Here is a 12,855-nt window from a genome sequence, read left to right on the forward strand (position 1 = left end):
ATAAATATTAAATAAGCATATGCTTTAGGTAAAGTGATCATTATCTATTGCACTATTACACTATGCTACTGAAATAGATTCCGCTTTTCTTTTTTTTTCTTTTTCTCTTATATTTTTCACACATTGGTCCCGCCTTCATCCAGGTTCTCACTGTCGGTGGCAACTGGCAAGGGATGGATTATGAATTTCTTATCTCCAGTTAGAATATAAACGGATGTGTCCGTTTTATAGGTCATGCCACGTCATGTTTTGTCAAACGAATCGGCAACCTGAACAAATTTGCTGCGTCAGAGCTGATTCAATTGTTGACCTTTTCCAGTTTCCACCCATGAATTCAGGAGTCCATATTCTGCTAATTCATATCACCAAAATTTTAGTTTAGATATGTTCTGGCACGAATATTAAAGAAGACAATGCATTTCACTTTGAGTCGGCTTGGTTCGAATTTTGATTGAACACGTCTGATTAGAGTCCGGACCAATTCAGTTCGAGATGGAACACGATATCGTGCAGATTATGATCAGATGGTCCGGATTCTAACAAAAATATTTTGTTACATTAGGTGATATGAATTCTGAATTCAAATCCAGTCAAATACTTGATCTGATTGAATGAGATATAGACCATTTATTTTAACAAAGGAATTAAGTTCAATTTTCTAATATACCAAGTTGGTCTGTAATCAGTTTGTGTCGTCATTTGTATTACTATTTTATTTTGTCAGCAAGATAAGTTATTGTAATTATAGTTTCTGATTCTTGTATATTTTTTAATCATATGTTCATATTTTGTCTGTTATTCTGTTTGATGTACTTTTTTATGTTTGTAGGTTATAGCTTGAAATATTGTACAAACTAATGTAGAGAAAATATTCGTTTTTATTAAATGAAGAAATTAGAGTTAATTAATCATTCATCATTTTCCATGTTGCAATTAGTAAAATAAATTATATGATTAACAGAATGGATACCTGTCAATATTTTCCAGTAACACGTGGGACTACTAAAAAGGAAGATTTGCATTTAGAAATTAAAAAAAATCAAATGTTCGAAAAATAGATGAAATCATCAATAGTATAGTTCCAACAATTTTGAGTGATTAAAATGAAGTTTAACGTCTGAAAAATACTAAAACTACACTAATAATGTGATTTTAAAAATCTCTATATGGTGGAAGTGCCTTAGATCTGAACTAAATTATCAGAATCTGCACGAATATTAAAGATAACCAAATTATCAGAATCTGTACGAATATTAAAGAGGCCATGTGGATTTCACTTTAAACTGAAATAGTTCGGATCTAAAAAGAAATCAGTTGGCTTAGAGAATCTATGGACTAATTGTTTCAATTTCATATATTTTCAAAGAAAAGGAATTATTCTTTCTTCCCAAATATAAAATTTTAATTTCCAAAAAAAATCTGAAAATAATGAAAGGTCATAAATGTGGGTCCGGATACCATGTGGCAGCAAGTAACCGGCTATTACCGTCACCCTCAAACCTTTCGTGTCACATCCATTATTCCCATTTGCGCATCAGCAGGGATCCAGCTGGGAGTCTTCCATCAGCGCATTACCAAAATACCGACACGTGGCGGTTCATTCAGTTATGCATCGTAATTTGTGCCTAAAACACCGGAACAATCGGTTTCGGCTCGACAAGGCATTAAGCGGCGAAGAAAATTTAAATTTTGTGTTTACACCCTTCAAAAAGTTCTCTGTTTACATGAACTGTTTAAGAAATTTTGTTTTTACTGACAGAAGGGTTCTCTGCACGTGTGGTGTCATGTTTCTTTGAACCGGATGCTTGGTTTTGTCAGGTTGATCTAGCCACCTTCCGTCTCAAAGCAGATCACACACGGTTTGGTTTGTCAGAAAAAAAGAAAAACACGGTTTAATTTGTCCGATTACCAACGAAGTACTTTTATTTTGGGATCCAAATCTACCTCAAAAGAAACACCCTCCTTTTTTCATCTGAATTATTTAAAATTTATTACACAGTTTCAATTATTTCTTATTTTTTTTATCAATTTAATTTATTAAAATGATTCAGATGTAATTGAAACCGTGTAATAGATTTTGAACGATTCAGATGAAAGAAAAGGTGAATACTTATTTTCTTAAGAAAATGAGCAGATTTGGATCTCTTTATTTTGAAATTCATATCACCTAAGATAACAGAATATTTTTGTTTGTATCTGAAAATCGGCACAACTATTATACGGTCTGTGCATTCCATTAAGAACCGGATTAGTTTTGATTCTAATTGAATGGTTGTGATTCAAACAAAAAAAATATTATGTTATCTCAGATTTGTAGCGGTCAAATACTAACAACATTATTTCTGCTTGCGCAAATTATAAAGTTTAAAATAAAATAAAAAATGTATGACTCATGCGGATTTTTTTTTATTTAATTGTGGGTGTTGGAATTTTGAAAAACAGCTCTACTGAGACAGTTTCGATGGTGGATGGAAAATGATATGAACCTATGAACCTTGAATCTAAATTCTTTAGTTATTTTCAAATTCCAGCACTCAAGGTGCTTGTTTTATTTAAATCCATTTATTTGTTTTTAAATATATGAAAACATCGAGAAATTTTATATAATGTCTTTCTTTTTCAAAACATAGAACAAAATACCCTCTTTCCAAAATTCTTAACAAAATGCTCTTGTGGACCCCATGTTTTTCCTCTCTTCACCTCCCTCCCACTCTTCTCTATTTACACCCCTCTATTCTTTGTTTAAATAAAAAAAAATACAAATGTGATTTCATTCATTATTTGAATCATTTTTTATCTTTCATAACTGATCATTTAGAAATAAAAAATTAATTGTAAAATTTTATTTGCTAAAATCAGATTCAAATTTATTACAGGTTTTTCTTAAATAATTTTTTTTTATTATAACTTTGTTTTATCTACGTAAACATAGCAACTTCTTGTATGTTTGATTTAAGAAAAACCTGTAATTTTGTATATTTACTTGTATGTTTAGGTGGACAATTTTTTACAATTTTATATAGCAACTTTTTTTGTTATATTTTATTTTATCTACGTAAACATACAAAATTACGCACATCATTATAACTTTGTTTTCATGAGAATTAATTAAGACTTCAAATTCAACATCTAAAATTTTCCTATATCATTATATTTGTACAAACTCTTGTTCATGCGTATGAATACAACATTGAAATATGTTAATATTTTATGTGGTTCAGGAAAGTGCAATAAAAATATTAAAAACCAAATCAATGATTCTTATTCAATTGAAAATATTAAATTTGGTTATATTTTAAAAACAAATCTTATCACTTATTAGTACTTGTAAACAAGTACAATTTCAATTTTTTTCTTAACGATTTGAAATGATGTGAAGTGCACGATATGACACAATTTGTCAACCTTCTCAATAAAAAAAAATACATATATAGTGCTTACCACTGAACTACTACAACTAATTATACTTCAAAATATATTTGTTTCTTATAATTATTATGTGGGTAGAAAACGGTAGGTATTGAAAGATAGTGGCCATCCAGTTATGGTAGGATAAGTTTTTTTGTGTAAAAAATATTTTCAAATATAGAAAATGTTAGAGATAATATTGTCTGAATTTTAATAATAATCAACACAGCTTCGAAATTGTAGATTTTCTGAGAATATGCTGAATTAAAGGTATATGTAAATATATTAAATAGCATTTTCTAAGTACAATAATACATAGTTAACAATAATATTTTTGTATATATAATATTTAATAAATGGATTTATATAATGGTTGTTGGACTAAAAAATTTCTTAGCCATGCAACATTGTCCGGAATTTTTATTTATACCATATTAAAACAAAAAACAAAAAACAAAAAACAATGTTTTGTGGGAATTCGAAACATATCAGGGCCTCCAAGTCAATATGCATCTCCCAAAAATAGTTTGGCGGACTCTCAAAAACTCAAATAACGACTGTAATATATAATATTTTTAGGTTTTTGATGGGTCTTTAAGCCAATCTGCGGCTCCACAAGAATGGAGCTACAGATTGATTTGGAAGTGTTGATATTTTTTTAATTCTCCATAATTTGAGATGTTTTGGTCTATTTTTTTTAAAGGGTATAAACAAAATTTTTGTAATATTGCACTATGCTTATTTTTTTCTTATTTATTCTGATAGAACGGAAATATAAATTCTGTCGTCGTTTAGAAAAGTGTGTTGCTGCATTAATGAAAATTTTAACTAATACAAAGTTTTTCTTACTCTGTAAATATTCTCGTGTATATAATTATATTATTCTTCATTATATAGTTTTAACATTTTAAAATAGCTACATGCGCAAAATTGTTTTTAAAAAAATCTCTTTTGAAATTTAACGTTTTTCAGTATTTTTTTTAAATAGTCGTATTTAAAGTGATCAAATCGGATTTTATAAAACCATTAATACCCACCAAAATTGAGTGATTTGATTGCAAAATTGATGTTTTAAAGGCATGATAGCATAAAGTATAATTAAAATTAGTATGAGTTTAAGGCATATTATCTTTCATATAAAATAATAGATCCAACACAAATTATGATGGATTTTATATTTTAAAGGAGAAAAGCTTGTTCAATTTTCACAAAAGTCACTAAAAAAAAATATACCAGAAATTAATAAAATCCTTTACTAAAAAAAATAAATAAATTCCATAAGTTGTTCCGCGTGCCTAAATTGTAATCATGAAAAACCTAATAAAATATGGTTTTGACAAAAAAAAAAAAAAAAAGAGCCTGGCTTTATTATAATTAAGTATTAAAGTCAGACTTTGACTCTTATGTGGTTTTAGCTGATTTTTAAATTAGAGTAGAGAGAAAGAGGAATTGTCTATCGATCACAATGTACTTGTAAACAAGTACAAATTCAAAAAAAATTCTTAACAATTTCATATGTCGTGAAGTGCATAATAAGATTAATATCACAAAATTTGTCAAACCTTCTTGCTTAAAATTAATAAAACTAATACATTCACTTAATTCTTTTTTTTTGTCGGTGGAAATATCCCACTTTCCTCTAAAAAAAACTGAAGAATTTTTTATTTTGTGAGAGTAAGATGTATTAGTTGTATAGAGTGAGGCTATGGGATTATGTATAGCGTATAATTATTTCATATATGAATTTATATCTTTAGTTTTAAAGTTTAAAGAGTCAATTCGAAACTTTCAACATGGTTTCTAGATGAAAATCTATTTGTTGTCAATTTTTTTTTTCAGATAGGTAAAAATCACTACTTTCAAATTGTCCATAATTTCTAGATAAATAATTTTTTGTCTATCTAAAAAACATTAAGCAAATAAAAAAAATGTAAATTTTGACATTCAAATATATTTTCTCATAAAGATCATATTGAGTGGTTGTAATTAATTTCCAATTCTTCCTACTAAATGCAATTTAATGCAATCACAATTTCATTTAGGTTTGTGAAAAAGTTAAATTCATGCAACAAAACAAGCTTTAAGATCTCCAAGGAATTGTGAGGATAACTTCAAAAGGTACTTAAATAATTTCAAATGACAAAATTAAACTATTAACTTTAATCTATTGGAGTCAATCATCTCTATTCTTAAGTTATTATTTACCGAGTACTATATTATAAAATTAAGAAATAAAAATTTAGTGAAAAATGAAATGTACAATTCATTATCTAGTCTCTTAATCTCATACAAAAATAAACTAAAACATAATAAGAATTAGGAGAAAACCATTTGGCTTGTCATGTACATTGATATAAATGATTCAAATTATAGTTTGAAGTTGATCCAACAATTTTCAGAGGTTAAGTCTTCAATCATGTGAGTAAGTGCAAGCTCATATATAGTATCTCTATTCTATTATATATTAACTAAATTTGAAGATAAGTTTGATCCTAGCCCCCTCCAATGTTTGATAGTGAGAATGGAGGCGGTCTGACGCCTGTTCAGAGTCATTCGATCGTCATCAATACATGTGACTACATGAGCACAACTTTGGAATCCATGCAAATTAAATTTGCACGGATCTTAATGCGAATCGAACAAATTTGATCAGACATCAGACTGAATTTGGACCAACTGCCCCCCTGCTCTTTGATTGTGTTGAATCAATTTTTTTGTTCTTTTGTTGGTTGGATCATAATCCTCAAACCTTTTGGGATAGGTTCAGTTCAGTCCTTAAGTAATTTTTTTTTATAATTAGATCAACATTGTAGTTAGTGACTTCTACAAATAATATAACAAAAGAATCTGATTAGTACTTACTAACTAACAAAATAATCTGATTGAACTACAAGCAAAAGTACAAAAGGGCTAACTAAAGTAAGCAATAATTCATGGATTTCATTGAACCATGTGTTATAATTTGATTGAACCAAGTGTTATAGTTGATGAGCTACAATCAGATGTTTTAAGCTTAAAGGGTCAAAAAAATCACTTTACAATGAATTATTTGAAAAATGGTCGAAAAATTCATATAATTCATATGAATTATTTTAAGAATAATATGCACAAAATCAGATAATATGCACCAAGTATTGGAACTTTTAAGCACAAAAGATCCTAAAAAAATTCATAGACAAATTGTATATTATTTATGCGAATAATTGGAAAATTTTATATGATTATGGCCGACAGTGAGGCTATGGTACTTTGCAATATGCTTATGAATCTGTGTTATGAATTTATATTTTTGTTTTCAAAGTTTAAATAGTTGATCTGAATGGCTCACCGTAATATTTTTTTATCAATTTAATTTATTAAAATGATTCAGATGTAATTGAAACCGTGTGATGGATTTTGAACGATTCAGATGAAAGAAAATGTGAATACTCCTTTTTTTAAGAAAATGAGCAGATTTGGATCCCTTTATTTTGAAATTCGTATCACCTAAGGTAACAGAATATTTTTGTTTGTATCTGGAAATCGGCACAACTATTATACGGTCCGTGCGTTCCATTACAAATCGGATTAGTTTCGATTCTAATTGAATGGTTGTGATTCAAACAAAAAATATTATGTTATCTCAGATAATATGGATTTCTTTTGTAGTGTTCAAATACTAACAACATTATTTCTGCTTGCGCAAATTATAAAGTTTAAAATAAAATAAAAAATGTATGACTCATGCGGATTTTATTTATTTATTTGTGGGTGTTGGAATTTTGAAAAACAGCTCTACTGAGACACAATTTCGATGGAGGGTGGAAAATGACATGAACCCATGAACCTTGAATCTAAATTCTTTAGTTATTTTTCAAAATTTCAGCACTCAAGGTTCTTGTTTTATTTAAATCCATTTATTTGTTTCTAAATATATGAAAAAATACAAATGTGATTTCATTCATAAATCGAATCATTTTTTTATCTTTCATAACTGATCATTTAGAAATAAAAAATTAATTGTAAAATTTTATTTGCTAAAATCATATTCAAATTTATTACAGGTTTTTCTTAAATAAAAAAATTATTATAACTTTGTTTTATCTACGTAAACATAGCAACTTCTTGTATGTTTGATTTAAGAAAAACGTGTAATTTTGTATGTTTAGGTAGACAATTTTTTACAATGTTATATAGCAACTTTTTTTGATATATTTTATTTTATCTATGTAAGCATACAAAATTATGCACATCATTATAACTTTGTTTTCATGAAAATTAATTAAGACTTCAAAATCAACATCTAAAATTTTTCACGCATATGAATACAACATTGAAATATGTTAATATTTTATGTGGTTCAAGAAAGTGCAATAAAAGTATGCCAATTTCATCAAATAAACATATACAGTATTTGTACATCGAGCTATTTCAAAATATTACGAACAAGAAAGTTCGATAGTTTACATGATTGAATCAACGTGGTGAGAAAATTATCTTTGCCGGAGTACAATAAAAGATCTTCAATTAAGATATATAAATTTATGCAAATATCAGAATCATATGTATATCCCATCATATATGCGCTACATAATACTTCACAGAGGTACGTTCAATTTGACGAACTAAGTGCCTCAGAGTATTCACAAATTAAAGAAAAGACATACAACCTTTCTTTCTGATTTTAGCAAATAAAATTTTACAATTAAATTTTTTATTTCTAAATAATCAGTTATGAAAGATAAAAAATGATTCAAATTATGAATGAAATCACATTTGTATTTTTTATTTAAACAAAGAATAGAGGGGAGTAAATAGAGAAGAGTGGGAGGGACGAGAAGATCGGAAAAACATAGGGCCCACAAGGGCATTTTGTTAAGAATTTCAGAAGAATAATATTTTGTTCTATATTTTGAAAAAGAATGACAATATATAAAATTTCCTGAAAATATCACTCATGCGCTGCAGAAATATACTCATACATAAAAATAATTCTCATTTAGTATACAAAAAATTAATAACTTAAGGGTTCTAAACAATTAGAGACATTTTTCTTAACTACAATGTCATCAGAAATATCAACACATTCATATGTAATCATGTGAAATTATCTGTACGAATATATAATATAAAAATATTAAACACGTCCGTAAAATAAATTATTATAATTCTACGTATTACCAAATGAATATTGGGACTAAAGAAAAGGGATGAGATATCACCCATCGAGTTCAGATCTACCAAAATAATATATTTTTTTAGTTTAAATTTGAACCGTAGATTTAAATCGGGCCATCAGATTAAAGAGCTTCGTGCGCTCTATTTCAGACCAATTAAATTGGTTCAGATTTGAATCGGACGTTCCGGATCTAAATTAAAAAATTGAGTCGACACCTCAAATATTTAGATTTATCGTCCCCTTTGGTACAATGCAAGACAAATTTGAGGAAAAAATAATCTTCTTTTATTTTGTTTGGAAAATTTCCTTATTTTTAGTTTTTTTTTAAATATTTCAGAATATATTTGATATAAATGTTGAAAAATATAAATTTTGATACGTTTAAGCATGTTTATATAAGAAAACCAATTCATGTCGTGTCGCTACATGTGTTGTGCTCAATTATTATATTGTTTGACACGACAACACATAACACTTGTAATTTGTCGGCACGGTACGTTGTTACTGCTTTTGAAATAGACATACAAATTAACATCTTATTATATTATTTTATCAAGAGAACCTAAATCATATTGAATTAATTCGATCATCCAATTAAAACTAGATGTAAAGGAATAAACTCTCTATAAGAAATCGAATATTTAAAATATAATAGTCGTACATAACTTTTTTTAATACTGAACTTCATTTCGGAATTTGTTTTATATGTAGAAATTATTAAATTCAGATGTACTGAAATAAAAAGAGTGTTTTTTTTAATAAAATAGAAAGATCGAATTCATTGAGTTCGATCCAAATATTATGGATCAAACTCAATGATTCAATCATTTTTTTTTTTAGTTTTTAGTTTGAATCCGGACCATCCGATTAGAGGAGAATAAAGTCCTGGTTCACAGATGATTTCAGAAAAATATAATATTTGAATCTGAATCATTGAATCCGATCCATAATATTTGGATCAGACTCAATAAGTCTAATCTTTCAATATTTATTAGAAACAAAACACTCTTTTTATTATTGTACTTCTTAATTTAATAATTTTTATAGATAAAAAATTTTCTTCATTTCATATTAAAAATATTTTGAATTAACTCAACTCTATATGTATTAAAAAAGAAAAGATAGACCAATAAAAGAAAATTCTAGACTCACACGCTTATGCAAAGCAACAAACACCTTTTTTTCTTTCCCTTTTTTTTATGAATTTTTATCATTGTTTATTTCTATGGGTTGAGACTAATAAAGCATCTTAAGAGAAAGCAATATATAGGTCAACTTTCTCTTGCTGGCCTCCAATACCAACTCACACTCACTCTCCTTCCCTAAAGCATGATAAAAGAATAAAGCTAAGTACTATGATTAACATTTTCTTTTTTTAATATAGCAATACCAATACGAGTGAGGCTAGGGTACTATGGATAGCATAAACCGGTCTATACTATACTTTACATTTTTGTTTTTAAAGTAAAAAATAATAATTGATTCGATCCACTTAACATGTTCTCCATAGCGTAAATCGGTCCGAAATCTGATTAGCATTTTTCCTTTATAAATACTAAATAGTAGGGAAATGGAAGGTAACACAGTTGGTTAGGAAAAAGTTTTAAAAATGTTGTTACTCAAAGGACAAGAGTTCGATTTTCCCTCCCGACTTTCGCAACTTATGCGAAGGTTTTCAAGAAAATACTAAGTAGTAATAACAATAAGAGTGATTCTATAGTTTTATGTTTGTTTTCAAAATTCAAACAGTTGATTCGAACCACTCAACATGATCTCTAAAGAAACAGTTGAATGTACTTGGAGACTAATCTTTAGATTTTTCAAAATTAATTTACTATATTTTTTAGATAAGTAAAGAGACAATTTATCTAAATATCTTGGAGATTTTCTATCTATCTAAAAATATAATATAAAATTCTAAACAACGTAAATTTTTGTAACTGAATACATTTTGATTTTGAAATCATGTTTAGCTATTTCAATTAACCGTTTAAACTTTAAGAACGAAGATATAAAATCATAGAACATAACGATTTGTGCTATGCACAGTACTGTTGCCTCGCTCATAACAATACTATCAATAATAAATTAATAATAGTGTTGATCCGACTTTTAGAACAATATTATCAATAATTATCGTGTACATTTAACTTTTATAATGTTTTAATTGCTATATAAAAGTAGTATGGTTATTATTACTTTTATTAAGAATTATTTTACTACTGTTATTATTGTTATCTGTATAATCAATATAACAACAACAATATTAATAATTTTACATAAAAGTAGTATGGTTATTATTACTTTTATGAAGAATTATTTTACTAATGTTATTATTGTTATCTCTATAATTAATACAACAACAACAATATTATTAATTTTACATAAAAGTAGTATGGTTATTATTACTTTTCTTAAGAATTTATTTTACTAATGTTATTGTTGTTATCTCTATAATTAATATAACAACAACAACATTAATATATTATGATAATTATTAAGTGTACTAATGTACTATTATTATTGTGCTAATTCATCGGTACATTCAATTATGATAATTATATTATACTTTTTTGCTTTAATCTCCTGTCACTTTTAGTTTGTTAGTTGATTGAGATTGTGAGCTTCCAATTATTGATTGTTGCCCCCCTTTCTCTCACCTTCTCAAATTCTGTATTTTTTTAACACGTAAACAAGCTGGGTATGTAAATTTTCTTGGGCACCCTTGTGGTTTTCTATAATTAATTTTGAGCTTATTTTGCAAGAAATAGTCAAAGTCGTGTAATGACTTTTTTTTCTTTTTTTTTTTAGTGGATGTCGTGTAATGACTTGAGCTGGTTTCGGTGAGGTAGGGTCCACGTACGTAATGAATTATGTCTGCTGCTGCCGCTGAATTTCTGTACATTTGTGTCATTAATTCTGGCGCATTTTATGTAGTTATTTAATAAAAAATTAGGAGAGTTTAAATGTTTTTTTTTCCTCTATTATGTTTTTATTTTGAAATTTGTTAATAATTTAAAATTAAACTTAAAAGTTAAAATAAAAGTGTTATGATCTACATTGTTATTTTATCTATGTACGTGTAAAAAGTTATGATATTTTAACTTCATTGTGTTTGTCATTAATAATATGTAAAAATATACTGATGTGGATAGTTTCTAGACGTTCATTTTTCAATTTATTGATTCACATAAAAATAAAATTGAAATATGATATTTTTTTATGAGCACTTAGTGAAAATCATATAAATCACATCTAACAGTTTTATTTTGATGTTTATTAACGTTTTAAAAATAGATACATGATGAAAGCACAAAAAATATGATACCGATAGTATGAACATGTGAGTAATATATATGAGGAGAGTTCCAATACCTCATTATATCTTATATTATATATTTTTATTTTTAAAGTCTAAACTATCGATCCAAACCGCTTAACATGATATCCATACTAAAATATGCTTTGGGATGATATTTTATAATTTTTGGAAATATTTTATAATTTTTTAAAATAAGTACAAAATTACTTTGTTTGTACTGTTAAAAAAATGTTAATTATGTGTTATTGCGAATCATATAAATATTTGGTTGTATCATTTAGAATAATGCTAATTAAACAAAATAATTTATTATTTTTCATAAAATGTTAAGTTAAAACGAAATAATAATAACTCAATACTATATATTCTAAAAAAAATAATTAATTGTATACAATGACATAGTATTATTTTTGAAATAATAGTTGAAACTTGAAACACCTGTGTAATCAAGTAATTACGATGAACTCTTAATTAATTGTATAAAATATCAAGCATAACAAAATACGCACGTAATACAGAGACTTGGTATTATCACCACTATTCTAAATAGCGCGCTATAGTGACACAATAGCGGCGCTATAGCATTTTGGGACTTTAAACGCTAAGCTATGAGATAAAGTGCACTATTTCAGCTAGGATCGCTATATCGGTAATAGCGGTTCGCTATCTGCGCTACACGCTATGCGCTATAGCACACGTTATGCTACATAGGCTTTTATATAAAAGCCCAACTAAAAATTAATTTTAAAGATCATTTTTTTTAGATTCAGATTAATTTTGCTTTTAAATATAAAAAGATAGATAGTTTATTGTTCTATGCTTAGATTTTTTTAATATAAAAATATATATATCTTATGCCATGATGCTTAGGTTATTTTGAATGGAAAAATGATATATAGTTTATGATATTATTAGTGATATTTTGAATAATAATTTGGACTTTGTACCAGTTCAATATAAATATTAT

This window comes from Carex rostrata, chromosome 24 (assembly GCF_964058835.1).
Source record: "Carex rostrata chromosome 24, lpCarRost1.2, whole genome shotgun sequence".
Classification (NCBI taxonomy): Eukaryota; Viridiplantae; Streptophyta; class Magnoliopsida; order Poales; family Cyperaceae; genus Carex; species Carex rostrata.